Source organism: Semicossyphus pulcher, unplaced genomic scaffold (genome assembly GCF_022749685.1).
Source record: "Semicossyphus pulcher isolate SPU_LCO1_2020_fin unplaced genomic scaffold, fSemPul1.0.p SCAF_22, whole genome shotgun sequence".
NCBI classification, from domain to species: Eukaryota; Metazoa; Chordata; class Actinopteri; order Labriformes; family Labridae; genus Semicossyphus; species Semicossyphus pulcher.
Genome location: NW_027211696.1, coordinates 21,023,442 through 21,031,022, shown reverse-complemented (window position 1 = coordinate 21,031,022; position 7,581 = coordinate 21,023,442).

Genomic DNA, 7,581 nt, shown 5'->3' with positions numbered 1-7,581 from the left:
AATGGAAAGCCAGCTTTATGTCATTAATAGACAAAAGGGATATTTCTGTTGCTGATAAGCTGTATTATTTGAAGAAGTATGTTACTGGTCCAGCTCGTAAATGCCTAGAAGGCACCTTTTTCAGAAATGATCAGGAAGCTTACCAAGACGCCTGGAAAAAACTCAACCAGCGATATGGCCAGGCATTTGTAATTCAAAGGGCATTTAGAGAGACGTTATCATGCTGGCCAAAAATACAGTGTAAAGATGTAGAAGGACTAAGAAACTTTGCAGACTTTACAAATGCTTGTCTGCTAGCTATGCCTCATGTAAAGGGCCTGGAGATACTTAACGATTGCGAAGAGAATCAAAGACTCATTCAGAAACTGCCTGAGTGGGCAGCTGCAAGATGGAACCGCCAGGTTACCAAAGCCCTAATGGAAGGGAAGGAGTTTCCCAGTTTCAAGGATTTTGTTGCATTTCTGTTGTTGGAGGCAGAAGTCGCCTGCAACCCAGTCACCTCCATCTACGCTCTTCGTTCTTCAGAGATATTCAGTGACAAAGGGAATCAAAGGGACAACAAGAGAAACAGGGCAAGTGTCTTCAGTATAAAAACAGACGTACACTGTGACAAACAACAACTTACCAGAGCAAACGTGGGATCTCCATGCATGTTGTGCAAAAACACATATCAGCTCCACAAGTGTCCAAACCTGATGAAAAAATCACTGGGGGATAGAGGGACATATGTTAAGGATAACAAACTGTGTTATGGCTGCTTGAGACAAGGTCACATGGCAAAGGATTGTCAATGTCGACTCACCTGTGACACCTGCAAGAGAAGGCACCCAACCTGCCTTCACGATGATAACTACTTCAAACCACAGACTACAAAAGGAGAATGGCATGTGAATACGGAAAATGCAACACAAACTAACACCACAGAGACAACGGCTGTTATGTCACTTAATGTTGCTAAGGAAGGACAGACTGCTAGCACTTCAATGATAGTTCCAGTTTGGGTGTCATCTGCTGCAAGCCCACACAAAGAAAAACTTGTCTATGCTTTATTAGACACTCAAAGTGACACCGCTTTCATTGATCAAGAAGTGAGTCGTGAGTTGCAGATGAATGCTAGTCCAGTGAAACTAAAACTAACGACAATGATGGGAGAGAATGCAGTTGTAAATAGTGAAAGGGTGTCCGGTCTCCAGGTGAGGGGTTACAGCTCTGCAACACACATCCACCTCCCTGCTGCGTACACAAAGGATTGTATACCTGTAAACAGAGGACACATACCAACCTGTGAAATGGCTAAACTCTGGAGTCAACTATCACCAATCGTAGATGAAGTCCCGCCACTCCTCAGTTGTGAAGTAGGTCTCTTGATAGGCTACAACTGTGCCAGAGCACTAGCACCTAGACGAGTGATACTAGGCAAAGATGATGAGCCTTATGCTGTGCAAACAGATCTAGGCTGGAGCATAGTCGGCAGTGTAGCACCTAGCCTTGAAACAGATATGATGAACAGCCTTTGTCACCGTGTTGCTGTAAAGGAAATCCCCCCAGTAACTCCCATGGATGCAATTCGTGCTTTAGAAAGAGACTTCAAAGAAATCAGTGGAAATGACAAAACAGTGTCTCAGGATGATCTCATCTTCCTCAACAAACTTAAAGAAGGCATAAAGCAAAATGAACAAGGACATTACATAATGCCATTGCCCTTTAAGGAAAGGCCATACATGCCTGATAACAGACATCTCGCAGAGGTCAGACTTAGCCACCTCAAGAGGAAATTCTCCAGAAATGAGAAATATAAGGATGATTACGTCAAGTACATGAATGACATCATCAAAAGAGGTGACGTCGAGGAAGTTCAGGATGATGGACCTCCTGGTGAGAAATGGTACATACCGCACCACTGTATTTATCACCCAAAGAAACCAGAAAAGTTGCGCGTTGTCTTTGACTGCTCAGCCAAGCATAATGGAACCAACCTTAACGAGCACCTTCTGTCTGGACCAGACATGACAAACAATTTAACTGGTGTCCTTGTACGCCTTCGACAGCATGAAGTGGCCTTGATGTGTGACATAGAAAAATGTTCAATCAGTTTAAAGTCCAAGAGAACGATCGCAACTACCTCTGCTTCTTATGGTGGAAAAATGGAGACCTAAACACTACACCACAAGAGTACAGGATGACAGTACATCTCTTTGGTGCAGCCTCTTCGCCAGGATGTGCAAATTATGGATTGAAACACTTAGCCAAAGAGAACAGCCTTGCATATCCATTAGGTGCACAGTTCATCGTCAGAGACTTTTACGTGGATGATGGAGTGACAAGTGCGGAGACAGTAGAAAAGGCCATACAGCTGGCACGAGAGGCTCATGAATTATGTGCTAAAGGCGGTCTCCGGCTACATAAGTTTCTATCAAACAACAATGCTGTTTTAAACAGTATACCGGCATCAGAACATGCGACAGACACCAAAACAAAGGACCTTGCGTTCAGTGAGATGCAAACAGAGAGAGCGCTCGGCATTCACTGGAACCTTGAAAGGGATTGCTTCACATTTAACATAACAATGAAAGATCAACCTCCCACACGGCGTGGAATATTATCCACTGTTGCGTCGATATACGACCCCTTGGGATTTGTCGCCCCCTATCTTCTCTGTGGAAAAGGGATACTGCAAGAAATGTGTCGAGAAGGAAGTGGCTGGGATGACCCGCTGCCTGAACAGCTGAGACCACGGTGGGAGCGATGGAGAAATGATCTCGTCAATCTGGAGAAAGTACAGGTAGCCAGATGTTATGAGCCTGCCAACTTTGGAAAGGTGGTGAAAAGGGAACTGCATCATTTCTCAGATGCAAGCACCACTGGCTATGGACAATGTACTTATCTGAGGCTAAAAAACAAGGATGGAGACGTTCACTGTGCTTTCATCATGGGGAAGTCTCGGGTGTCTCCCACAAAGGTCATCACTATTCCAAGGCTAGAGCTGACAGCAGCAACAGTCTCGGTCACAGTGAGTAACATGCTAAGAGATGAGCTAGTTTATAGTGATGTTGAAGAGTTCTTTTGGACAGACTCTAAAGTTGTCCTAGGGTACATAAATAATGAAGCGAGGCGTTTTCACAAATTTGTCGCAAACATAGTGCAAAAGATTCGCAATAGCACAACGCCCCAACAATGGTTTTATGTCCCCACCAATGAAAACCCTGCAGACTATGCGTCTAGGGGAACAACAGTGGATGAGCTGCTGTCATCCACTTGGCTCATGGGTCCAAAGTTCCTGTGGGAAAAGGAAATAAATCCTCCAGCAAAAGAGACCCAGAAGTTAGAAAGGCTCTAACATTGCAAACAAAGACTAATGAACAAAGGAATCTTACAGATCGGCTGACAAAATTCTCTTCCTGGGCTCAGGCTGTCAGCGCTGTAGCATGTCTCCGAAGGCGACTCCTAAAGGACAAATCAAATGCACACTCTACTGTAAGTGAACGACAAAAGGCAGAGCTCGTGATCATCAAAGACCTGCAAAAACAAGCATATCAAGAAGAAGTAAAGGCACTAAGCAAGGGAAATCTGCTACCAAGTAACAACAGGCTACATCATCTGGATGTCTTTTTGGACAAGGATGCTGTGATCAAGGTGGGAGGAAGACTACGTTGTTCAGCCCTTCCTAACTCAGTCAAGTACCCGACAGTCATTCCTAAAGAGCATCATGTCACCAAATTGATAATCGCACACTACCATGAAAGGGTTAAACACCAGGGTAAAGGCTTTACCATCAATGAAATCCGTTCAAATGGCTATTGGATCCCTGGATTAAGTCAAGCCGTCTCATCCTACATTCACAAGTGCGTGGTCTGTCGGAAACTAAGGAGACCTGTGGAAGGATAAAAAATGAATGATCTCCCTGGAGAGCGAGTGGAGCCCTCTTCACTGTTCACATACTGTGGCATGGATTGTTTCGGCCCATTCATGACCAAACAAGGACGAAAAGAAAAGAAAAGATATGGACTGCTCTTTACGTGTTTCTGCTCTCGCGCAATTCATGTGGAGATGTTAGATGATCTGTCGACTGACTCCTTTATCAATGGACTACGTTGCTTTATTGCAGTGCGAGGCTCAGTCAGACAAATTAAGTGTGACCAAGGTACCAATTTCGTAGGTGCCAAAAACGAACTAAATGCAGCTCTAGAGGAAGTTGATGCTGAGAGACTGGCAACCTTCCTTGCAGAAAAACAATGTGATTTTGTCTTGAATGCACCTCATGCAAGTCATGCAGGTGGAGTGTGGGAGCGACAAATAAGGACTGTAAGAAATGTTCTCAACGCTACACTCTCACTCTCCCCTGGCAGACTCAATGACACTTCCCTAAGGACCCTATTGTATGAAGTCACGGCAATCGTAAACAGTCGGCCTCTTACAACGGACGATCTGAACGATCCAAATAGTTTGGAACCACTCACTCCAAATCACCTCATCACCATGAAGGCCACCGCTGCTCTACCTCCTCCAGGTAAGTTTGTCAGAGAGGATTTATATGGATGAAAAAGATGGCGCCAAGTGCAGTATCTGGCAGAGCAGTTTTGGAGCCGGTGGTGGAAGGAGTACCTCTTTAACATCATTAAAGACATCTGGACATAAACAGAATGATGGAATAGGATGGAATAGAATAGGTTGATAACTAATTCAACCAAACAGTCATGGAGAAGCACAACCTCAACACATCATCCACATTCAAAGTTGTTCTTTCCTACCAGTTGGATCTTCTGATTGATCAGGAGCTGTGGTCTGCCTTGTTTCCGGGAGCAGGTGAAAGGGCTAACTGAGCTACATCCAAACATTTCATGCCATGCTTTTCCAGTGAGTGCGCAGGTGAATATGGTCCCTCTGAGCACTTGCAGAGAGTTTGGGTTCCACCAACCTCTTTTGTGTGTGGTCGCCCTCTGCAGGTTTGGAGTGCATCAGAGTGTATCTTGTGAATGTGCTCTTGTGGATGAATTGGGATCTGACATGACAGTTTTGTTAGCTTATCCGGAAAGTGACGTGACGAGGTGAATATGAGCCGACGAGAACACACATCAGACACACAACTCTCTCTCTCTCTCACTTTCTCTCTCTCTTTCTCTCTCTCTCTCACTTTCTCTCTCTCTCTTTCTCTCTCCCTCTCACTTTCTCTCTCCCTCTCACTTTCTCTCTCCCTCTCACTTTCTCTCTCTCTCTCTCTCTCTCTCTCATTTTCTCTCTCTCTCACTTACTCTCTCTCTCTCTCTCACACTTTCTCTCTCTCTCTCTCTTTCTCTCTCCCTCTCACTTTCTCTCTCTCTCTCTCTCTCACTTTCTCTCTCTCTCTCTCTCTCACTTTCTCTCTGTCTCTCTCTCTCTCTCTCTCACTTTCTCTCTCTCTCTCTCTCTGTCTCTCCCTCTCTCTCTCTCTCTCTGAGCGCATGGTGGGAGTGAGCGTGTTGGTCGGAGAGCGTTTGGAGTGTGTTTTTGATTATTTTCTATCTTTCTCTCTTGTTTAATTGTTATTGTTAGTCTCAGTTTAATAGTTTAGTTGTTTCTTTTGTGTTTTTTAGTGAAAGAACAGGTGAGAGTAGGTAAGACAGGTGAGTTTGCAGGTAGGGGTGTCGGCAGCTAGGCAGTATGCCGGTTGTCGGCAGCCATGCCGAGCTGGAGAAGCTCACACGCCGACACGGTGTGAAGCTGCTGTCGGGTGGGGGCTTCTCGGTGGAGGAGGCCAGCTATGCTGTCGGGGAGGCTGTTGGTTTCTACAGTGTCAAGTCGGCCTCCCGGATGAACGGCGCCATAGTCATCTTTTTAGACCAGGTGATTAAAGCAGAGCAGGTAGTGGAGGAAGGAGTCGTGATCCGCGACACATTCACCCCCGTCCTCCCGTTATCAAACCCGGCGAAAAAAGTCATGATTTCTAACGCCCCCCCGTTCATCAGAAACGATGACTTAGCTAAAGAGCTATCACGTTACGGGCAGCTCGTGTCTCCCATTAAGATGGTTCTACTGGGCTGCAAATCATCCCAGCTGAAGCACGTCGTCTGTCACCGTAGACAGGTTTTTATGTTATTAAAAGATAGCAGCAAAGACCTGAACCTAACGTTCAGTTTCAGAGTGGTCCGCCGAGGGGCGGCGTTTCGGCTGAGCCGTCGGCCGGGCCATCGGCTGAGCCGGACGAGTCCGGTGCGGCTCGGACCGCGGTCGGGTCGGGATTTCTCGGCTCGTCTAGGACTACGGAGGAGGTGCGGAACGGAGCGGAGGACATGGAGGACGGAGAGCTGAATGTGACTCAGGATCAAGGTAAGACAGTGAAACATGTAGAAATCGTGCAGAGCAGTGTGGAAGCAGGAAAAACCAAACAGACAGAAAAGGAAAAGTGTAAAGAAAATGTCGAGAGCTGCAGCGCTGTGAGTGATGTTCAGATAGATGAACGCATGTGTGAGGATGAACTGTTGAACAGAAGTAATAAGAGAAAGAACCTTGATAAGGAGCAGAGCAGCTCTAAGGCTAAACAGGTGCAGGAGGATCTTTCTGATGAGGAGTGTGAGTGGACTCCTTCACAGGAGGAGTCCATTGTGTGCTACTCTCTGGAGAAAATTAAAAAGTTTCTCCTGGAAACTAAAGGTCAGAGGGTGAAAATAGATCAGTTTTTCCCTGATCTCAGAGGGTTTGTTAAATCTGTTGTGTGTCTGAGAAAGGAAGAAGATGCTTTCAGTGAGCAGGAGGTGTACAGACTCAAGAAAATGGTGACCAAAGTCAAAGCCCAGCTGACTGAAGATGATGACTAAACCCAGAATCTGTCACCTCGTGCTGGCTCTGTGTGTGTGTTCATTAAGTCTCTTCCTCTCCATGGCTGACATCAAAATTGGGTCTTTAAACATAAATGGAGCAAGAAGTGACGTGAAGAGAGCCTCTCTTTTTAAACTGATTGATTTTAAACACTTAGACATAGTCTTTGTGCAGGAGACTCACAGTGACAGTGACAATGAGGCTGACTGGAAGAAGGAGTGGCCTGGGCAGGTGATCCTCAGCCATAAGTTGTCTAACAGCGGGGGGGGGGGGTCGCTGTGCTGTTCTCGCAGAGGTTCACCCCCTCTGCTGTGGACGTGGAGGAGATCATGTGTGGCCATATCCTAAAGGTTAAAGTGCAATATGAAAATGTGAAGCTGGTTTTAGTGAATGTTTATGCTCCGGTTTTAGCTTCTGAGAGGATGGGTTTTTTACATGTTTTAGGTGATGTTCTTAACAGTTGTGCTGACGAGTTTTTATTCCTGGGGGGGGATTTTAATTGCACTGAAAATGCAGTTTTAGATAGGAATCACCTGGAGCCTCACCCAGCCTCAGCGGCCAGGCTCAGGCGTCTGGTGGAGGCGTATGAGTTAAAAGATGTGTGGAGAGGTGTGAACAGAGACAGCAGGCAGTACAGCTGGAGCCACTGCAGAGATAATCTGCTGTCTCTGGCCAGACTCGATCGCTTTTACTGTTTTAAACATCATTTTAGCATCTTTAAGTCCTGTCTTATCTCTCCTGTGGGTTTTACTGATCACTGTCTCGTTCACTGCTCCTTTTTTATCCAGA